At 43.9% G+C, this 24,312-nt stretch overlaps 1 protein-coding gene across 7 annotated transcripts in view; it reads left to right on the forward strand.

Annotated features, from left to right (window-relative positions):
- LOC138184329 (discoidin domain-containing receptor 2) overlaps nucleotides 1-24,312 on the forward strand; it is a 254,587-nt gene that overhangs the window by 136,760 nt on the left and 93,515 nt on the right. For 5 of the 7 annotated variants that reach the window (XM_069122228.1, XM_069122231.1, XM_069122241.1 and 2 more), the window contains one exon: nucleotides 23,550-23,597. The exons of the other annotated variants lie outside the window; for them this stretch is intronic. The gene's annotated coding sequence lies outside the window, so the exon portion shown is untranslated. The remainder of the gene's footprint in view (nucleotides 1-23,549; nucleotides 23,598-24,312) is intronic. 7 annotated transcript variants of the gene reach the window in all.

Below are 24,312 nucleotides of genomic sequence, written 5' to 3' on the forward strand. Positions count from 1 at the left end.
ACATACACACACACGTACACAGAAGAGATAGAAAAATAGACGAGACGAAAGTGGCAGCGAAGAAGAAGGGTATAGGGTGAAAGAGAAGGTTCGGTCCTCTCATTGTTGGATGCGCCAGCGGAGAAACGACTTTTCTGCGGATACAGAAACGACAATAAGATTGTCACACGTCTCCTCGTTTTTCCACTTCCCTTTTCTTTCTTTTCACCTCTGGACGCTGCCCTCCCTGAATCCGCCTCACCCCTTCTCTTTTTCGCCGGCACCGGTGGATCGTGCCATCGGGTGAGCGTGACTCGTTATTTCGCTCGGAGATCCCTCCAGAAAACCCCTTATGGAAGTTCTTTCCCTCGTCCAAACTCGGCTCCATTGTCGGATCATCGCGACCCCATTGAATCGAAACCCCTCATGGAGGAAGTCATCGTTCTCGTCTGTAGACGCGAGCCTCGCAACAATCCAACAGCTTCTTTTCCTACGCGGCTACTGGTATAAGTCGTTGAAAATCGTCGTCGACGTTGCGGCTATGGAGTCGTGGTTCTGACGAAAACGACTCGACTAAGAACCAACGTGTACCGCCGACATACGGTCTAAAAGCGGAAAAAAAAAGAGAGGCAGAGGGAGTCGAGTTTAATCGATACCACGTTCTCACTCGTGTGGCTGGAACACCGGGAGAATAGAAAGGGCGGAGTAATTAGAGGGAACAATCGCGTCAACGGAGAAGAAATAAGTAGGGACTCTTCTTCGTAGTAAATTTCACGCGGGAGTGGCGTAATGGAATGAAATCGCACGTCTCGCGATTCTAACTTTCTCGATAACAGAATGATCGTACACAGCCTGCGGCAAGAATTAGTGGATATTGTGGGCATATAATCGAAGTAACTATCAATGAAGTTTAATCGAACTACGAACATTACTCGAAGCGTAGTATACTTGAATTTTACTTATTGTGTACGTATACTTATTTTTGTGCAAACCAGCCGTATTGAACGAAACCTCGTTGACACTTCCTTCCACTTTCTGTTCACTTATTTTTGTGCCCAACTGTGGATGCTAGAGTAGAGGGACGTGCTCGTTTCGATCTAAAGAATTGAAAGTCTGGATAGGTGTGCCTGAAATGACAACGAACAGGCGCCATCCCTTGACGCTCTACGAAGAGAGAAGTTCGTGAAAAATTCAATACCATCCTCGTCACGGTGTCTCCGACTGTCACGCGCGCACGAAACGAAAGAGACTTATCCGGTGCACCTGCACGAGCTTGCGAGACGTTCGGAAGTTTATCCGAGTCGCCCCTCTCGGCCGAGAGATCAAACGGATATCTCTGATAATCCACTTAGTCGAGGCGGGGAGTCGCGAAAAAAAAAGAAGAAAAGGAGGGACGAGGTGGAGGATAAAGAGAAGAGCACGATAATAGGACGTCCCATGGAGAGGAACACTCGAGGCCTGGCGCAAATCGCAGTCTCTTCGAATAAACCAACCGAGCGTGAGCTCGCATCGACCAACTGGAATCAAACTTCTCTCCCCAGCTCTCTCTTTTTCTCTTCGAGTGTATTTTTTTTCTTACTGGCCATTGAAGAGGGGCCTTAGAGAGGGGGCCTAAAGTCAGTGTCTCTCGAGTCCACGGCAGGAAAACTAGATCACCGACAATGGAATAGACGCCCTTTTAAACGCGACCCTACTAAATTCTAGTTTCAGCTGCAGCGCATTATGAACGGGCTGTCAGGGATCATTCGACATGGATCAAATAGGGGATTTCTTTGGGCGCGTTTAAGAGGAGCCGGCTTATTAATTCGCAGCGTGCTCCCTTTGTCGTGCTACGGTTCGATAGATGGCTAGAGCGTGGCGGAGGCGAAGGCGCGGAGGCCGTGTTCGACGGCTTCTACGGAGCGATACCGATCCGCGTGACTCGGTTTATGCGAGATCAGCCGAATCATGAGATGAGATGGAGGCGGTTCGTGATCGAACGGATTTCGCGCAGATTCGATCCGCCGGATTCTCACAGGGAGAAAACGTGCACCGTCGTGCACCACAGGGCATCACGGTATCATAGTTCCTTAGCCTGAGAGTCGCGCTGTTGCCTCCATTGATGCGTGGAAATCAGCTTTCCCCGGTCAACGGATCTTCCTCATCGAAGTTCTGTTGGAAATAACATGTTCTCCATTGATTTCTCAAACAATACTCGATCAAGGGTGTTCGTTCGAGGATCAGAAGTTCGAGTCGATGATTCCTCGTCTCGGAATTTCAAGATCGTTACTTCCATGAACTACGCAGTCCGTGTCAGAGAGGAACGCAGCTAACGCGAGATACGAGGAAGATTATTGCCGTTAAAGCGTAACGAGGGCACCAGGAGGTACGCGATTAGCTCGGGGAGAGGCTTCCAGCTTAGAAATGCTCGTTCGACGGTTTCTCGAGGCTCCTAATGCTCCCTGAAGCGTATCTAACGTCGACTCTGGCCCGCAAAATCGACGAGTCCGTGGGGGATTTCGGAGCTTTGTACACGCGGCTTCCACCAGTCTAGTCCAACTGCATCTGCCCCGATAGAATGAATTTCCTCTTCTCTCCTTCGATTCTGTTCCCATCTCGCTTCCGTAACCCAGGTTGATCGTTCGTATGTACGTAAAACGAGCTGGAGGCGTCCTAGTTACGTATGCCGCACGAAAGTTGCGATCGACTCGTGTGCAATTTGATCTTTGCTCGCGTAAAAGGGACGTGGCGAGCACAGTTTATGTCACGGAAGTCGATTAAAAGACGATGACCACCCTCGGTGTTCTGGACGACGTGTCACGTCGACGTTAGATCGAAAGAATTCGAAGCATTTTATTGGCGAAGACAGGGATATTCATGACTCGCGGTGAAGCATGCGTACTCGGTCTGGTCCGAGCGAAACGTCGAACGAAGAGGCTCGTGGCAATAAAAATGGTTGGCCCGATTCCAGATGCTCGGAATTTCAACGTGGAACAGCATTCCACGATATATCGCGGCCGATTCCAGCGGCTACATTCTCGTGAAAGGTCCGCTCCCGCGATGCGCCACGCGATATTTCTAATAAACGTATTCCTCCATTTTCTTCCGTTCTTATTCGTCCGTTCGCGTCAGGGTGTTTTTCTCTTCCGGTACTTTCACTGTGCTGGTTACATTTCAGATATCTACAAGAGAGAAAGTTATACTTGAGGTTTATTTAATTGATAGTCATAATGATTCTAAACCATGCAGTACGTCGATGATGAAGTATGTAGTAGAGTGCGAGGATGATTTTCAAATAAAGAAATTTTAATGAATACGATTCGTTGTACGATTGCGTTTGTAAGACGAACAAACTATCATTTGAATTGCGTTACGTGCATTAACGATTACCAAAAAAGAGCCAAGGTTAAAAAGCATAATTTTATTAAATCATCGTCCCCAAGAGAGTAGTAAATAAATAAAACGAACGACCCAAAATCCACGACTTACTAATTACAAAATATTGTATCGTATAAAAGTTATTGTTTCTCACATATACAAATACCAATTTAAACTTTCCATCCTGCGTCTCTACATATTCATTTTCTGCATTAATTAAACCCTTGGTACAATAATATTCAATCGCAGCTCTCTCAAGCTTATTTCATCAAACGTTATTCGTTACCCCAACATCCAAACTTCGTAACTCGAATGAAAATCGTTGACGCAAACGGCGTCAATCTCTCGAAGTTTGTTGCGATTTGGCCTTTCCACGGCGGAGTCCGCGAAGCGACACGACGAGGTGCCAGAAGGGGCGCGCGCTGTTGCGCGAAAATTAGCCGGACGATCGGTGTGTTCGGGATTGAGCCACGCAGCTGGCCTTTTACGGGGCGAATCTGTATGTAAACGGGTTTCGATCGGTCGGTATCAGCAACTGGGGCCCGAGAATTGGAGTTGGAGAACCCGTTGACGGAAATTAATGCTATCAAGCCAGTGCAACAACGTGGAAAACACGAGACGATCTAAATTCGCGAGCGGCACGTGTTACCGTCGTTGTTGGTGCTTATGAATTCCAAGCGACGAAATCTTGGATCTGTGAGGGGTTTGAACGATGCAGAGAGCAACGACCTACCGTTTCACGGTCGCACCGTGTGTTGATCCTGCCTAACAGTGGAAACCGCATCTCCTGTTCTCCTTGCGAATGGCTTAAATGTCTCGCGTTTATACAATTTGATATTTCTGCGTTGAAGGCTATAAAAATTAAATGCCTTAAAGATTCTTATCCCCGCGTCGTTTCCACGACGGTCAAACGTTTTAAATGCAAATTGACGTACACAAGAAGATTTCCCGGGAACTTGCTCCTTCGCGGTCCTCAATTTGAATCGTCTCGTGAGAATCGGATTCGCAACGAACTGGGTCCGTGGAAAGTAATCTCACCCGGCGAACCGACCAATTGACTTCGCATTCGGCTCGAATAGAAAATTACAGGCAGCAAATTAGTTTGAAATCGTGTTAGCGGACGAAAGTGGAGGGGCAGGAGCGATATAACTGGGTGCATTTGTATGTAAACAAGCTTCGATCGGCCCGCGACGAGCAACGGGCACGGTCGTTATAATCGAATCGAAAACGCGAGGGCGGACGATGGCGAAATCATTGACGGAAATTAATGATATTAACTCGATACGTCTAGCGACCGACCGGATACGGGTCGACATAACTTTCTAGACCGCACGTTTTCACACCATCCCCGGTATATATTCTCTCGCGTCGAGACAAATGCGTCCTCACGGAAGCCAACCGACTCATTCCTCTGTCCCTTTTCCTCTTCTACCTTTGGTATCCCTTTTTCTCTCACTCTCTCTTTCTCTCTCTTTTGCTGCCTGGTTTCCCGTATCGAAACGTAGAACCGACGCTACGCGACGCCAGGCACCAGCTGTCCCATTTAATAGAGCAATAAAGACGCGAATGGGACTTTGATTTATGCCTCTCCTATTATTAACAATCCCGACTCGAGGCGAGAGGGTATCGTCGATACCACCGCTGTCTTTGACTGGTCGCTCGTTCCAGTTGAATTTACCCTCGTCGATCACGGGGATTTCATCCCTCTTTGCGAATCTCTTGCGAACGATCAAAAGCTTAATAGCTCATCCCTTGATTCATAAACTGCTTCTTTACGAGCCACGCTGCGTCGAAGTTCGTGATATTCATCGATAACTCGTGAACTATATAATGCGTTCGAGTAAAAGCAAGTATGTTAGAAAGTGGAAAAGTACGTCGTTGAAACTCATGCTGGAAAATTTGAAAAAAAATCCACGCTGATGACAGCTTGTCGTCACGTGCCACGACATTCGTCACCGTCCATGGAACAGGAAAGCACCGTGAAAAAACGTCGGTTGAGGGTCGAAGAAGTAGCGACGACGTCCTCGGTTAACGATCCACCTGCCGTGTAGCTCGAGCATAAGTCGGTCTAAATATAGTTCCTGCCACGTGGTCTCCGGCTACCGGAAACGACCGCGAGATATTGTGTGTTTAACGATAATTAATAACAAATACACAGAAAAAGGCAAACACTGTCGAGTTATCTGGAGATAACGATATTGCCTGCTGTTCTACGTAGCTTCTGGTCTTTCTCACGCGTTACGAGTCTACATTGTGCTTGTTTTAACGAAATTATAGCTCAGTTTCCTGCCCATATATTTTCCCAAGTATAAGAAAAAAATAATACGTAAAAGTGCACTCCGTATACGCTGCGCAAGGTTTAAAGTGTGAAACCTTGAGATTTTGAAACTCTGGAATCTTAGATCTTGAAGATTTGGAAAATCATGGAAGATTGAGATTTTGAATCACTATGCGTTGTATGGAAGCTAAAAATAAAAAATCGATCGATCAGTTCAAAATCCTATTACCTTAGTAAATTTTTCTTAGGAAGCTATCGAAATAGAACAAGCTGCTATCGATGTGTATAAAATTACTCTCAAATTGATAACAAAATTGACAAAAGATACGGTACAGTTACGATTTAGAAATTTTTAGCAAGTAGCGTATAATCCAACAGTTACCATTGAATTTTCTTACAAGCTGCCCTTGCACAAAAATTTAAATTTCAGTGTTTTCCTTGGAAAGATCAAGTTTAGAGTTGCGGACTCATTCGACATTCTTGGCCGGTCTCGGCTCGTTTGCATGCTGGCGCCACTTCGATGATCTAGACATCGTGCAAGACCGTTTTCTTTCTCTTCGAGTCTGGTTCCGATGGCTCGGCTTGGTCAAGTGTACGCGCGATAGCGCCGATAAGCACCGCCCAAGGAATAAAGGGTCCCTTTTTTCGTGGATCTCTTCCACGGACGTGGAACAAGAGTGAAATCCCGCGGAGGATGGTAATACTCGAGGGAGACGGTTCTTCGAATAAGACCGTGGAATAGTGTATGAGTGAAGCGTGGTTTTCGGGAATTTAGCGGTTAAATGATTAAGAGAGGACATTGACTTTATTCGTGAAAGTGAGGATGGAATGAAGGGGAGAGATAAATGAAAAGAGTAATAAACTTGAAAGGATCTTCGTATCGTCGGTTTGATAGAAGAGTGATACATCTAACAAACCATCAATTTTATTTGTAAAAATACCTATTAAAGTAAGAGTGTAATAAAACCATGATACTTATGTAAGAAGAATAATGTTTCAATTCAAAGTAGCGAGTTATAGTGAATAAGATATTTTGATATTCCAAGAAAGGAGAAAGATTCCAAGATTATTAATTGATTCGAAGGAAAATTATTTCGTTGTTAAGTAATTAATAATTGAAATTTTCTATTTCAATCTTCCTATTTCAAAGTAATTTTCTGGAAACTTTACTTCTTTTACTTGTAGTACCGCTCCTCTAGGAAACCGATAATATGTAATTCGAGTAGAAGGCGTACCTGTTATTAAGGGTTCCAAGCTTCCATCGATTTTTTTCTGAATAACTCTGGTGAATAGACGCGATAAAAGAAAGTGATTATAATATTTATGAAGGAATCGCTTATTACGGATTTAATGATAACCTGGATACCGTATAATTTAAAACGATTTTAGAAAAGAGCTGAAAAGTGAATGAAAACACGTTTATGAAGCGTAGTCGTATCATTGACTCTATCTTATAACACAGAAAAATGCGGAAAACGTTGTTATTTCGAAAGCAAGCAGTTTCAAAGCGTGTAGGCTCTCGTAATTTTCTTCGAAGTCACTTAGACGAGTTAACCTTATAAAAATCGTCCGAAAATAACGAACAGAAGTGCGTGTAACATTTACAGCGTTATCTCTATTGAAATCTCAATAATGATCTACCTACATTAACCACCGATTTCTCGTTAAAAGATCAACTTTCTCGGCTCAGGTTGGTTCGCTAAGCGGACGCCCACCTTTGCGCGAATTCTAAATCAAGAGCAGGAATAGGAAAAGGATACCACACTCGCGTAACCATCCAAACGTTTCTAATTAACTTGGAAATAATGCTCGTGTCGCGATTAGCGCTAGTTCGCGTCGATTAAAATTCCATCAAGAAAAACCAACGGCGGTCGCGACAATTTTATCTTAACCACCTGTTTCCTGAGAGCCGCAACCGGTCCACCTACGTCACGTCGCGTAAAACGTAAACTCCCCCCTCCCGTGTTAGGATCTGTCGGTTGTAGCTTTCGTTATTTAAACGGAATTACCGCGACACCAGCGTGACCGTCGCGTCACGTCGGTGCAGTGTGAAGAAAAATTCGCTCGTAAATTCGCGTCACCGGACGGGAAACGATCGAGAAACGTGTTTTATTTCGATTCCGAAACGGAGGATCGTGTCACGGTGAACAACGGGGCAACGAATAGTTGGCCAGTGGCAGGACGAGCGGTTATTACGGCGTTTAAATTCGTAATAGCCCGTTAATTTCGAGGTTTCGTTTGCTCAGCTGCAATCGATTACAAAGAGGGTGGCTCCGAACGAGCCTCGTCGACCCTCGTCGCGCGCGCGGGTCAACTCCGCTACGAAGCGTTAATCGCCGCGTTTTTCCTCCCAGTTTAAACTACTGTTTTCCGATTCATCAATCTCGGACAAACCTCGTTGAAATGCATCGAAGTCGAAAGGGTTTCGACTGGCAGGACGAGGGGCGGTTGGCCCGGAGAAAAACTGCCGCTATTTTTGTCTCCTCTCGTCTTTCTCTGTCTGTGCCTCTCGACGGCAAAAATTGTGTAAACTGCACTCAGGGGCAGAAGAAACGTCCCTTATTATTTACCCGCGCATTATGAGCTTTCGTGAAATACGAGCGCCTCGAGGGCGGGGGTGGAACTCTTCGTCCGATGGTCAACCGAACGACCGTTGCGCTCAGACGGATTTAATTAACGATACAAGTAATTAAAGTTCGGATCGGATACCAGGGGTTTTCGAGTGCGCGCATATGTGCACGGTCGATCGAAAAAGCCAAAAAGATGTAAAAGAAAAAAAAATATGATGCAGTCGCCGCCGAGAAAGGGTCATTTTTAATTTAATCGAATAAAAAATCGGACGTAAACCGACCGCGTTGTACGACTATTTTTCTTGCAGCGTATACGAGCTCGCGTGGCCGGTATGCGTCCATTTTGAAATATTACTCGATTTCGTTTTGCTACACCCCACCGTCCAGTGATTCCAACTGGTACAGTACGAGCCAACGATGTATTGCATTAACAACCCTCGTTCATTCGCTACTATATAACTCTTTGTTTTAAATATACTTGTTCATTCGATGCAGTCACCAACGAAACCTTTTGTTCTGTTCGATCGATTTCCTCTTTTTAAGCGTTTTATAAAGACCCGAGTTAAATGGAAGACTCTGAACGATGAATCATCAGACTTGAATAACTGTCGCAGAGTGTTAGAGAGACGAAGGAAATAAATTCGTGCGCGGTATATAATCAGCTTATAATTAGTCTGTCTTCCGTTGCTACGATCCTCGCCTGGTTGACACATTCGAATCACGTAGCGGCCACGCTTCCTGACGAGAGAGAAAAAAAATCTGTGTTGGCTGCGTGTGTACGTGGAAGATTTTTCCGTGATCCAACGCAAACGCATGCACCGTGCAACGAGCCACGGGGCACGTGCCAGTCGTTATGACTTCCTCCGCAACCGAATTTAATTTACAACGACCGCCCTTGCCGCTCAATTTTCGTCCTCTCTGCACCCTCGCAGCCCCGCACCCAGTCGTTTTCTGTGTTGGCATCATTCTCGGGAATGGTCCGCGCGTTTCTGGCGTGCCGTCTATATTTCTCTGTCCAAAGAAACGCCGCCTCGTAAGGAACCTAATTTCATGTTTTCTCCTCGCTCGCGCCTCGCGCTCGCTCGTGGACGAGCATACGAATCGCTGAATTAGAGACAAAACTGTCTCCCGTCCTCGCTCCTTCCTCGGGTTATATGTACCCTTCGTTCCCTTTTCTCGTGGAAACGTGGTTCGTCCAGACCCGAGGAAATTTATGCGGATGCGTTGCTGCGCTGGGATTTAAATGGAGAAGAATCGATGGGGAAATTTAGCGAGTGCAACGTTGGAACACGGAGATTGTTGGTTTCATGGTATTCTTGAGACGAACGGGTCGTGATTTGATTTCTAATTGAGGATAAGGGAGTAATTTTAGAGGTAGTTTCAATGTAAGAATTTCTTCTTAATTTCAAAGATTCGGGGTAATTAATCCTTTCGCATCTGTGGATCTGTAAAAAATCTTACGACGCAACAATGTCCTGTTTACGACGTTATGAGGTATCCCTGATGCAACGCTGTCGTCAGTTTTGATAAGAAATTTGTACGCGAGATATTTCATCTATGACTCCATAGATTCCTGCAGAAATTGATTCAGATATTTTATTCGTGGATTTGTAGAGACTACAGTAAAGTTCTTGATCTTTTACTTTACACGAAACGAAACATTTAGTATTATAGCATACTAAATATTAAATACGTGAAATATTTCGTCGAAAATGTCACACGAACGAAATTACGCGAATGCGAAGGGATAAAATTAATTTTCTTCTGAAGGAACACTTGCAAAATCCCAAAGTGGATCCTAGTGGACCCTAAAGTAAATCCCAAAGAAACCCAGCGAATTTTGAAAGTTCACGTAGCGAAGACGGGAGTGTGACGCGACGCGCGATGATATTTAAATGTGAACGACCGTCTCGAATCGCGCGTCGTCGAATCTCGCAGGACTCTTGCTCCGGGAACAGACGCGCGCGCCGACGACTTACGAGACCGTGTCCTTAATAGGCCGTCGATGATCGATTTCCGATAATCAGGAATCGAAGCTCGCCGAAACGAGGAAGGACGAATCGAGGGAAAAAGAACCGGCCACGGTCTGGTGGACACCCGGTCCGGTTTATTTGGCGAAACTCAAGAATCCTCTGGTCGTACGCTGTTTCCTTCGTCTCTCTCGATGTCAGTCAAATCGAGCGGCGCGCGCATTAACGGTTATTAAAGTGGCCGACAGAATTGCCCAGAGGGGAAATTGAAAATACTCGAGAGGCTCGATAGGACGTTTCAATTAAAAAGGGGGAAGCCCCCTATCGGCGGAGGATCCCGTCGAATTTATTACCGAAATTAAACGCGCGCGCAAACAGCCCGATGAACGTCAATCTTTCTCGGAGCAATTATTCTCGCGGTCTCGAGAACGGCCAGATACACAACGAGATGCACAGCGAGCTTGGTTGCGATAATACGTCGCGGAAAACACAGAAGGGGTTGGAAAAAACGTGTGTACGTACAACGAAAACAACGGAAGAAGATCGCGAGTCCAGCGATTGTACGTTTATCCTGGCTAAAGCGGAGAAGCACAAGCGAAGGCACACCTATCGCTTAGTCAACCGTGTCCTTAACGGCCTGCCTGGGATCGATTTCCGATAATCAGAAACCGAACACCATCAACGAGCTTGGTTGTAATCGGAGTGGGTGGAGGAAGAATATGAGAGAGGAACCTCGGGCCGTAGGAGCGCGAAGAGAAAGGGAAGTTTCACGGAAGCTTCGGAAGGATGAAGATAGGCAATGCACACTGCACAAGTGCACACGTATGTAGACTGCAGACCACGGTCGAACAAAGTACCCTCGATCCTAGATCGGACTTGTTCTTCGTTTTTCCACCGCATCGGCTCCGGACGGTCGGTTTAATTAAAACTTTTCGCGTCATAATTGCGGGTCTGGTTGCTTGTTGGCGGGGCCATAGTCTCGCGAGTGACGTCTCGCGGCGGGCCGCCCGCTCCACGTCTCGACGCACGAAAATTTATCGTTAATTGCTTTTTATTTACGTCGACTCGGCTACGCGTTTATCAGCCTAAAGCATACTAAAAGGTATCCAGGATTTTACGTCCCAGTCGTTCGACGGATTTTACGAGTGGCTGTTATTTACAGTCGGATTGATTCTCGCGGTACGCAGATGGTTCTCGAGACTGTTCGCGAGAGAATCTTAAAAACCACAGGGACACTGTCAGGGACACGTTTGCGTGTACCTGTACGTGTACGTGTAGAATACTCTTTCTATCTCTTCCCACGAGAGAATACATTTTTGCGCACAGTCTCCGGTTGTAAATCTGCCCTGTTAGTTAGTCAAACGCATAATTCTGCGGCTGGGCCGCGTCCAACGAAAAAATATGTACGCACGAACCCGCGAAATCGCCGTTTCCTGCAATCGTAAATTTCATTAACGGCCAGATAAGCGTTTTATCGTTATCTGGTATCGGTCCGTGAAAAACAAAGGATGCCGTATAAAATAGTCGTTCGACTACCGAACTACATACTTGCGTAAACCCATCGGCGAACGACAGCGAGAACCGGTTAAAAACCGATGCGATGCGACTGGAAAAGGGGGAGAGCTCCGCGAATCGAAAAGCGCCGTGTTCACGGTTGTTCGGATCTGTTCGCGCGTGACGAGTTCTTTTCTCGGTCCATTGGCTTCGAAAGTTGAAAAACCTCGCGAATCGACGATTCAGGCGTTACCCTCGTCTCTGACTTATTAACTCGAGTAGTAAGGTAGTTGGGAAGTCAACCTATGAAAATATAGCCGTGACAGTTTTAATGAACCTAGTCGGACGCCGTGGACCGTCCATACCGATTTTCTACCTTCTTCGACAAAGTCTCCTTGAGAACCAGTTTCTTCGAAACTGCTCGTCTTTTCTTACAGGTACACACACTGCCGCATATCTTGATCGATTCGGACGTAACAACAATACGTGAATCTCATTAAGCTGTATGAATTAATGGAAAACAGAAGATCGTAACCAATAGTTGTTTGGTAAATTATGTTCTTACGGAATTAACATTGTATATCATATATGAAATGTAAGTTGTTTATTTGCAATCTTATCGATGATAAATAAAAAGGACACAATTAGTATAAAAAAATAAAGGACACAATTAGCTGGAATTAGATACATAATTCGTCTCTTTATTAATTTCGAAGAATCTAGCGTATGTGTAATTTGACACTCAAATAATTTAAGAGTACTGAAATAATAAAATTGCTCCATAATACTTGACACTTCCAAATACTAATTTTTCCATATTATATTAACTTCTAACTTTAGCAGACCTTATCGTACCGTAAGAACAAACCATCCTGAGGTTCTCTCTGTGTAATTTCGAAATAATATTCTGTCGAAAAGAGTCCGCTCACGCTTTTGACCAGTAATGTACACATATAACACACTATATCAGAGGGATTACGGTCATAAATAAATAAAGAAGGTATGTGTCATACGAGGAGGAAGATGACCCAACTGTAAGAGAGTACTCTGTCCAATAGATCATCATTGCAGTCTAAGACGATGGCTCGTTACGTTCACCACTACGATACTACATATCGTTCAACCTTTATGAGACTTTTTGATTAACACGAGAAAACTCTTGAACGTCTCGTTTCCGAGCGTATAGCAATTCCGTAGACGTTACCCCGACGACGACAATAGCTATGGTGGTCCTGTCACGGTTTTTCTTTCTTCGTCTCTTCGTTTTGCTTTCTTTTTTCTTCCGTCTGAGCTCGCCGGTGCACACGAATCCAGCGGGTTATTAGCCTCGTCTCTTCTATGATTAATGCCCGCTGGACTTTGGAAAATTGGCCGTGGCTCGACAAAAAAGTGGACGGATAAATGCGAGTCACGCGCGCCGACGTGCGTACTGCCGTTGATGAAACCTCGTGGTAGGTGGTTTGACTCTTTCGTGACACGAACGAAGAACGGTAGAGGGAATAGCTACTGAAGAAGAGCGCGGCTACTTGGGTGGGGAAGGCTAAAGAGACCCGGTCGGATGCGTGGCAGGAAGAGTTCGCGTGTAGCTCGTAAAATCGTGTCCCATAGGGTTCGTACATCCGGTCAGTTTGGTCGCACCTGAGCGTGACGCGTCATCGAATATTAATTAAATTTAGTACTGGTTTCGCTTTCGTGGTAACAATGTCACCGTCGTTTTCGTTTATCCTGTGTTTATTTCCTTCCTTCTTCTTCGTTTGTTCTATAGCTAAAGGGAACAACGAAAGATTGTAAAACAATAAAGAATTCTAAGAAACTAAGTTACAAACTAGGCATCCTAATATCAGTTAGTTTCTATCAATTTCCCCTCCTGTCCTGGATTTTTTCTATAGTCAACCAGTTGCGTAGACTTCCACTTTCATTTCCTCCCACTACAAATTTCACTTGGTATCCAATTATATGTCTTGGATTTTGACTCCTCCTCTTTACTTTCTAATTTCTAACCAATCACCGTGTAGCATATATGTTATACGTGATATTTCCTACGTCATATGGAAAATTATTCACAGTCAATAGAAAAGTATCAAACTTATACTCAAAACAATGGCGAAATAAATCACAATTAAAAAATATACAAAAATATGAAACAAAAAATTTTTATATTTTGAAATATAGAATAGTCAATTTTACCTAACCATTTTAATCGACAAAGCAACCTCGTGCTATTAAATTGTACGAAGAGCATTTGAAGATCCACGAAACTTTAACACATTGCACAAATCTCGCGTTGTTATTTTTGCGATTGTTCGTCTTAATTTGAAACCGCGTTCTAGTATTTTATATACATATATTTTTATACACATATACATGACGCAATTTTTGGTACATCATGTATAAACTCTTGACTAATAAATTGACATTTGAAGTTTTCGTGTTGGGCAAAATTAATCGAAGACGAATGAACGCGATAACGTACAAAAATAATTGGTCGATTAAACGCGTTAAACTGTTATCTAAAATAATGCATTACACTACTAGGAACGGTGCAAAACGTGCATACCGCAATACTAGTTATTAAAGTTGGTACATTCTTCTACATCCTTTTTCATTTTGTCATTGTCTCCTGCCATTGTCTTCTTTTATCTTTCATCTTCATGTCATTGGTATTAGTAATGGCCAAAGGCGACGCCCTTTCGAAGGCATTTTTTTTCGTTGTGCGCCCCTCTCCGTTCGTTGGGTGTAAGGGGTGGCTCAAGGAATGCGTCGACACACGTTTCGGATGGATAACGTTCGCAGGAACAAGGAAAGAATTTTAGTGAACGACGATCCCTGTTCGGTACGCTTGAGAAATGGAGCCGGTGTTCGCCTAAAATAGGAGCTGCGGACGTGGCGACAGCAGAGGAAAAAATTGGACGAGTGACGGGTCCGCGATAGGTTGCCACAGGGCGATCTGTTAATTGCTTCGTCCGTTTTTCACGTATGGTGAACAACGATCGTCGTTATTTTTGTGGTTCATTTAGTCTCGCGAAGGAACAAGAAATAGGCAGGATGAATCACGAGAAGAACTCGTTCATGAAAACTTATACGATTAATTCATCCTTGATTAACCCTCGAGTAAAAAGATTGTCATAAAAGCTTGTCGATATTCTCGTGATCAGGTTAGGTTCAATAACGGTGTTCATTGAACTTCGTTCTTGTGTATGACTTCCTTCTTTCTTTTCTTTGTTCTTGCACTTTGCCTCTATGACTCGCGCGAGTCCGGTCGATGCTGCTAAACGATACATTCGCGTGTAAAGCACGTGATAGAGCCGTGATAGCTACTTCAGTTATTGGCTGGTATAAGGCAGTGTTCGATGCTTAGGAACGGACTATATCGGAGAAAAAAATGGTGCGAGTGACAAAATCAGAGAAAACTATTGGTACAGTTAAACTAAACGAATGGAGAAAACCGTATGATCCTAAGTATTAAAACACACTAGCGTATTTATCCATAAAGCATAATAAATGCATAATAAAGTACTCTAAACAATTAAGAATGTTACGTATCGATTACTGTACTTATCTCGCTTATCGAGTTTCTTTAGAAATCCATTTTTAGCATTCTTCTACCCAGCCCTTGAATTGCAATTAAAATGTATTTTGCAGTTATATTCATTAGACCATTTGTATAGTAGAGTTAATAAACTAATGTTCAAAATAGTAACTTCCTATTCCACTTAATTTTACTTACAGAATTATCACACATATACCCAAAACTCTACAGTTATTTCTGTTACGTTACTTTGGTGTTAAGTACTTGCAACTTTCATTACTGCTCATCACATTACCATCATTATTAGCACTCTCGATCGTTCCGAGATTGACAAGCAGCTGCTCATCTCGAAGTCCGCAACGAGAGGCCGGTGACCCTTTTCGCTATTGATTTTTGGGATTTCGAACCGCGAAGGGCCACTACTCTGCTGCCGCGAGGGTAAATATTGGATCGTTGAGTCTGACGTTGATTGCGTGGAAGGGAACAAATGTAATTTTAATCGGTGCTCGAGAGGGGGAACGAGGGTCAGGCTCTGTCAACGTCGGGGCCGAAAGTTAGAACAATCCTGTACGTTCTTTCTCTGCTTCTCTTTCTCTCTCTTCGTCCACGCGACACGCTCCACGGAAGTGGATGAAAATATCGATCCACCGTCCGATCGATAGGTAACGGGGGGTGCTAGGGGGTGGCTGGTTTATCGAGCTCGTTGTATCGAGGTCAGTGGACACGTCGGTTGGCCGCAAGCCACGGAATATACAGATCGATTCTAATAAAAATCGATGCGACCGGTTCTATTGTCGCTACCGCACGAAACGCGCAAGTTGTTTATGATTTTTTTCTCTCGATCTTTGATTCCATGTGAAACAGTGATCGTTTCCGGGTTTTCTCTAAAGTGTTTCTAGTAGGCGAATTCTACGGTTATGCGTTCATAAGACGCGGGTGCGTGGCTAGGTTTCTTTTTCGCGTTGGTACTTACGGATGTCTTCGAGTACCAAGAGCGAGGCTGTTCACCGCAGTTTCCGATTTCATTGTCGGCGTCGGTAAGCCTGTGTGCAATGTGTCGTGAAATATCTAGATGGACACCGGAAACCATTCCGATGAGCAATATACCGAATGGTCGCGATTTAAGGACAAATTGCTCGAGCAGGCTAGGAAAATTTGACAAGTCTATAAAATCAATCGGAACCTGATTCGTATACTATATTAAAAACAAAGTATAAATACTCGACGTTACAGATCCGATATCTATGATGCCGATAAGTTCAGTAAATGTACCGCTTTATTTGCTAAGTCGGTTAACTTTATAAGATAAAAAGTAGGAGAAATTGATGGAATTATATGAGATAAGCGTGAATCGAAATACTTCGACACCAAAATTTGAAAAATCTGAGAAAATGGAGCTAACCACTTTAGCTTATGAACGCCTCAAATATCAACAAATTTACATATGTATATTTCTCTGAATTGCTTCATCTGAATTTCCTGAAATTTCTGTTCCACGATATCTTCGTCTCACGGTGTCTTTGTTCCAAACAAAGACGCAGAGGAACTTTGACAAATAAGGGAGCGTAGGAGACGACAAAAGACGAGTGAGCGTGCATCATATATCGGCTCGCAGGAATCGCGAGTCATCGAGTGGCCGACGGTGGATACAATAACACAGTGATATCCGCGAAAAGATTTAACGATCGCCGTTGCTGGTCGACAGGCCGATGGGTGCAGTAACCTGCAGGGGCGTGACCGGGGCTTCTGGGCGCGACACGATATCGATTCTACTTAACGATAAGAGGACACGACGAAGCGTGTGTCATACAGAAGGAGAACAAATGCTAGCCCGACGATACTTTCGTTTGGAACGCAACGATCTCGCAATCCACGTGCGAACTTTACGACGCCGACGATTGATAGGAGCTCAAACGAGAATCGTATGTTCGCGTTAAAATGCGGCCTCCGAAATGGCACGTAAATATAGTCCGTTTTCGTAGATGGTAATTCAGAGAGTAAACTTCCCTTTCGTGGTATCTAGTCGCATAGGGGTAAACTTTTCCATATCGAACACGTTTAGTAGAACGTCAAGAAGTTCCTTATACGCAGAATGTTTCAGTTATTAGAATCAAAAAGGGAACGATTTTATGTGCAAAAAATAACGATAGGCACGTATAGAGCAAATTTTGTCCAGTTTAATGCTTTCTTTTAGAAAAAATTTGCTTTGGAATTCCGTGAGTACACGTGTCTGGATAACGCCTACTTCGAATTAAAGTTTTTCCGGAACGAAAGATCGTATGAAAAAATTGTATTCTACGTTCCCGATTTGTTTTTTCATGTAGAATCATCCTCTTTTTCGATTGTATCGTGATAACTGGGGCAACGTGTACAGTGCACAGAATGGTATAGGAAACATTCGAGTAGATTGGATCTCAAAAGCGAGCGGTCCTTTTTATCGACACGCAAAGTGTTTGGCAGGTGTATATTTGTTATTATTGTTTCGAAGTCGTTCTCTCGTTGGAGAACACGAAGGGACAAAGGACCCTCGAAGCCCCTTCTAGCCCGGTTAAAATATTGTTTCACCTCCGTGAACACGACGACTCCGGCGACGCCTTGGTTGTTTCCCGTTTTTTCAAATTGAATCGCGTCAGTCCATTCTCCCGACTGCACACATACGTAACACGTAGCTGCAGGAGAGAGAAACGGGATTGTGTAAAGAAGAACAGGAGAAGAAGGGAGAGAAAAGAAATGGAGAGAGGCAGGGCTTCGGTGAACAAACAGCTAGAATTCGATTTGTCGATTCGTACGTTCGAAAATCGAGCAGTCGTTCGGGCGATAAAACGGAGAACGGATGCCTTTCTCTCTTGAGGAGCTCCTCGAGAGAGAAGGGGGCGGGGAGGAGGAGGAGAAAATGGCAGAAAACCCTGTAACTCACCTGACGTTGAAGATTAGTGGCGATCCCAGGGAAATCAATACTTTAAACTTTCGTGTCCGTATGCTAGGGTTTCTAGGGCCTCCGGAATACGTTCGTTCCATGCGAGTTGGCAAGATTCTCTCTCTGTAAGATGCGATCTCGAAATTCGTGTATAACATAGTAACAGGCATTAGATGATTACAGGATCGGGTTTCAAGTTGGTTACAATGTTATTTATATGAGCGTCTAATTTTTAAGGCACAGGGTATATTATCGCGCGATGAAGTCATCCCGAGTAGGTGACCCTTTAATTCTATTGAACGGTGAAACTTTTTGCGAACACGCGAAACAATAGAATCAACCACGTCCGGAGAAACTTATAGGTGATAATCAGCTACGAATATAAAATTTAGTAATATAGAATTTATGTATTAGATTAAAGCTAACAATAAGTAGATAGTTCACTTGATTAGAATAATTGGCGAATCTCTCTGATCTACAATTTACTTTCGTTTAGAAACTCGCAATGTGGTTTCGCTTCGCTTACCAAAAACACGAATCCCACGAGTGGACAATTCATTCGATTGTATAGTATAAATAATATTGTATCAATTATATCTTCATCTACGAAATCAAAGATTGTGTGAAAATACACTTCAGCCTTAGCACATTCGCTCGAACAACCGAAACGGCAAATTTTCCAAATTCTCGCTCGATCTGCGAATAAAATCTTCCGCGATATCAAACGAAATCAACGAATTCGTATCTCCACCCACGTGCCACTGTCACGTGTGTAACACGTTCGAGCTACGTATTCCGATGCAACGTTTCGCAGACGGCGGAGTCGTTCGACACGTAGAAAAATTGGCTGGTTCGTGTGAAACTAGACGGTGAAACGGCCACGGGTAGAGTTGAACGACGGGGTATGCGTTTTTCGGTACGTGCTCCGCGCGTCGTGCTCGATAATAAAGGGGGTGAGCAGGTGGATGAATAAGGAACAGCAAGAAAGGGTGAATAAGGAAAGTAGAGGAAGGGCGTGTAACGCGAAGGAAGAAAAGGGGCGCGACTCGTTTCGCGCGAAGTTTCAGCTATCACGCGGTGGAATTTATTCTCGTTTCTGGCTCGCTCACCGTGACCCCCCCTCAACCTGTGGCTCGGCTGGCCTGTTTACGATTTATATTTTCGTGCCGCGCGTCGATGACAAACGCCGGCAAAGTCTGCGTTATCCGACGACGAGCGGAAAGAGAATCGGCGTAAACGGACAATAGACAACGCCGTAATAGACAACGATTTGACACGTGGTGAATTAATTTAGAAAACGTGTTCACTTTTCTGGGAAATTTAATTGCTGTGATTTTTCTATGTTTTTAACTGACGCTTTATGTACGCATACGTACGATCGCGTATGATTTTTTACACTTGTCAGAGAAAATCATAATTCACGAAATAGCAGGAGCGAAAGCTACGCGTTTTTATACATTATTAAGCTTCGTTCACAGTGAGTGACATTTACTCATTGTTAGAGGCATTACTCGGTGACAAGTGGGCCGTATTCGACGTTTCAGATTTCGACGATAACATTCATACATTATATCCTATACAGAAATATTTTGTGATTTAATCTCAACTGTTTATTCAACGAAGCATACCTTGCAGGTTGTATTCGATCTCTATCATTATTTTATAATACTATTACTTTTGTTCTCCTATATTATTTTACCTGAGAATAACAAATGGTATTATCCAGAACGTGTTCAGATAAAAAAATACACCCATCCTACGATCATTAGTAAACTCAGGAACAAAAACACCCATTCTTCGCCTCATTATCCTTTCTCCAATTCTCCCTCGAACGTAACCGCACGAAAAATCGCACGGGATACGCGCTACGTAAATTTCCGCGCCACTTTCTATCCGTATTTTGTATGTGTCGTGTCCACTCGCGATTTTCGACATTCGGAACAAACGAGAAAAGAATCCTCGGTTAACGAGCGGTCGCGATAAATAGCGACCGGTCGCAAACCAGCCGAAAATGAATCGCTGAGCAATCGGCTACGGGCCTTGCTGGAGGGAACGACAAAGGCGTGTTGCAGTCGCGTTGGCACAATGACCACGTGGCCATTAATAACGATCAAGCCGTGATCCGTGCCCGTCGCCGAAATCGTGACGCATTGTAACCGTTCGCCGTAGCTGCCGCGACAAGAGAAACGCTCGATCCGCGTTTGCAGAAACGGCTCGATCCTTCCTTTAACCCTTTCACGACGGATTTAACGCGTCTGTACGAGAAACGGGGACAGGAACAAGCGATCTCCCGAGGCTGTCGTAAAGCGAGAGATTCGAAATGGTGGGAAGCGTTCGCCGGTTTTTGTTCGACGATTTATTCGCTGACAGCGGTCCGTATTTCCAGCCACGCGATCCTCCGCGTCTACAGGAGATCGCGCGGAGAAATCTCTGTCACGTGGACCCGTAAATCTGTCCGAAATCGCTTGGTACGGCTTAGTTGAGCGCTGATCGGTAGTCGAAATAGTTGAGATGAAAGCTTGTAAAATTGTAATTATTGACTCCATTGGTATACTTACGTTTTCACATTAAACGTTGTGTATAGCAGAGCGGCAGATTTCCTGACGCGTGACTGTGAATGCTAATGGGTTAATATTACAAAGACCAGCAGCGTTATTTGAGCCAATCGTGCCGTTCTGATTGATTGATATTAATTAGCAGAATTAGTTTCGTTAACAAGTATAATTATACAATTAGTTAAAAGAAGACATTATCTGAATTTCTAGGAATAAATGGACTTGAAAGAAAGTGATGAAGTATTTCTTGTATTTTATTGAAAATAATAACAGACATGACAAGGGCATACTTAAGAGGAATATCAGAAAAGGAAACTAGTATTTCTAGTATCGAATAAAAACGGAAGGACAAATTTAAATTGGAAGTAGAGATTGTAAATTTCTACCTACCTGCTTGTCAACGGTTGTCATTAAGGTGTATCTACGCGAGCGATAATCATAGAACGCAAAACTTTCGTGTTCGAAGGTTTGATCTAAGTGCAGACTATACTTCCAGTCGTAGACTCAAGGCAGTAACTTCTATTTGGTAGCTACTTTTTCATCGAGTTAGAGAGATTCGCGTTTTCCTTCGGTGGCTGGACTGCGTAATAAGTAGTCCGGGCGACATGGACGGCGCGGCAAACGAGAAACGCGAGTTTTATGCGAGTTGAGAGGCATTCAGAAAGCACCGTGTGTGTCTTGAATTATACGACTACACGTGGCTACGGTCGTATACGCGATGGCCGCGAGCACCTCGTTAAACCTTTCGCTGTTGCGCATAAATACGCTCGTTGCACGCTACTTGCTTTTCAGATCGGGTAAATACGTTGATTATATTGCCGGTGCCACGAATAACGTATCAATTTCCCTCTTGCCGGTACACGTACGCGTCCAAGGAATTCGTTCGTGCCTCGAATTCGACGTTTCGAGCACTGTCAATGCCCGATCTCTCAGCGCGCACTTCTTTTTTCGATCCGACTAACGAACGAAAATTACTACCGGTACACGAGCGATTAGTGTAGCGTAATCGCGTTTAACTGGCGTCCAGTACGCCTACTCGACTCGCATAAATTAACCGTTCTTTAACACCATAGTTCCGACAAGTGAAAATCAAAGACCTGAAAAGTATTTAAATCGACAGCAATTCGTCATGCGCGACTTGTAATCGTTTCGCTTGACGATCTATTAATTTCGCGAAAATTATCCTTAACGCGAATTCTGTGTTTCGAGTTACAGTTCAGGTAACGCAATAACGTACGCAATAAACGACAGCGCATGTATTATACGACACGTACGCGTGCTAAATTGCTGAATTACTTCACTCATGCGACAAAACTATACTACTTAGTTACAACGTAGTTAGTGACACACCACTTGCTCTACTTCGAGAAGATGCGTTACACTTATCCACCATTGACCATTATGTCCGTCATTATATCGGCAGGGTCGTGAACCCTTTACGATATCGCAGCTAAGTAGTTCTTTGAAGCGACGTTGATAGGATCCTTTCATCGAAGGATATAATAAGATTTTAGTATCTCTGAAGCATCGAAGTTTACACGCCAGAATGTAGAATGGACGAATTGTCAAAGTCTAGAATCAGGAACGAATGAGGGTATATCTCAGTTTAATTCTTTTCATTCGACGTGCCAATAGATAGATTGCCAAAGTATGGATATACATAGATTTTAATCATAACCACCGTCAATTCTATCAATGACTATAATAATTTTTCTCGCGTCTAATTCGCTATATCGATTCCACTTTACCTTTCTTGCTTGTTGGTATTCTGAAATTGGATTTCTGAAATCCCTTCGATTTTTCTTATCATCGAGTAATTTACAATTTCTATTAAAAGAAGTAAAATACTCGTCCACAAGTATCCACTCTAACAATAACTGTCGGTTACATCAATCGGTATCACTACGTAACGCTTTAATTAAGAACCTCGCCACAGAACGTTACGCTTTTACAAAGATACGGCCGTATCTCTTCAAAGTGTCCGACGTTGTAGTAGAGCCCGAAGCGAACAAGCAGAAACGGCTAATAGAATCGTATGTGAAGGGGAGGGAAGAAACGCGTGGGAGGAGGCGGGGTAAATCGGATTTCCCGCGAAATTCCATTTTTATCCGTCAGCCGTTTTCCCCGTTATTGCGGCGAAGGAGGTAGGCAGCAGCTTGACCGGAGGTTCGGCTTCGAAGTCGTGGTGTAGGCGTTCCAACTGGCTCTCTTGGAACGCCTAAAGCGTCGGCAGCAACGCTAGAAGGACTATTATGCCCATCTGCCGGCATAACGAGGCGTAATTGAAATCTCTCGTATATACGAACGTACGGTCAGGCTTTCTCACGTTAGGGCCACAATTAGCTTTATTGTCGCGTCTGCTTGACGGGGACATCTCTCTAAGCGCGGCGCGACGGTATTGCTCGACGACCAACGACGTTCACGAAGACACAGGCGCCGCTCTTCCTGGTAGGAGGACAGCTGATTGCTCGGTGTCACGATGATTCTCTCTTCCCCCGTTGTGTCCTGTTGTTATCAGTCTCCAAGCTGACCCATCGCGAAATCCGATGCCAACGAGAATTGCGAGAAAACGAGACTCATAGGAGCGTGCGTTGGTGTAGCGTGCCACTTAGACCTCCCCTCTTCGCAATACGCGGAATTATTGAGACGCACCGACGTTACGATAGCGCGGCTTCCTTCCCTGCCTGTTTCCATTCGCAAGACGATCGGGCAATGTTACGCCGTAATTGAATATTTTTCGAGGGTTGGTTAATACCGTTGGAGGCGCCAATGACGAAACAAGCGCTACCGTCAGGCAATATTAGCAGGATAGATTTAAACGTATTTTCTAAATGGAAGATTGTATCGAATCGAATGGAAGACAGAGGAGATTAAAACGAGTTTATAATTTTCTGTTACAGGTTTCAGGAAGTTGCAGTTTAGAATTTTTAAACTCTTCGCATTTAGGGGTGAGATATTTTATGATTTCATTTATTTGAATTTATATTAATATTAATTTCTATAAATATTAATCTATGGATTAAATACTTCGTATGTTTGTTTTTCGATATTTAAGATTGAATGTTGTTTCGCGTAAGTGAAAGTTGAAGTGATTTTTGCCTGAAGATTCCGACTATTAGTAGTGTAGATTATTTAAGGAGAAATGGAAGTGAGACATAAATACAGTATCTGGAGTTTACGAAAGATCAAGGTGCTCATATTTGCTAATTTATGTCTCTATTGTGTCGAGCAAAAATTCAAACAACTGTCTTTGATTTCAATCGCGTGTCATCTTTTCTTCTCAGAACCGAATGATGTATCTCGCCCTAGGTGGCCGACAAGTCCCAGCACGTTGCATCAGCGTCATCGACATCGCGAGATATCTCGTCCATAGATAAGAGAATTTACACTCTCCTTCCTTACGCAACAAAGACGTAAATTATAACGAAAGAATGAGATACTATCTAACAATTCGATCGATCCAGTACGAAACGCAAAACCCTTTCACTAAGGGGGTGAAACCAGTCCAGGAGCTTGTTAATTATTACCAGCAGCTATCGGACATCTGTTCCGAATCATAACTCTGGCGATAATTAAACGTGAAACTTTCAGATCGCCGTTGCGATCGTTTATGCTAAAAAATACTTTGATCTACGAGGGATAAGAAAAGTGGTTCGGTGTCGT

This window comes from Bombus flavifrons, chromosome 1 (assembly GCF_040668555.2).
Source record: "Bombus flavifrons isolate JBK064 chromosome 1, iyBomFlav1_principal, whole genome shotgun sequence".
In the NCBI taxonomy this organism is placed as follows: Eukaryota; Metazoa; Arthropoda; class Insecta; order Hymenoptera; family Apidae; genus Bombus; species Bombus flavifrons.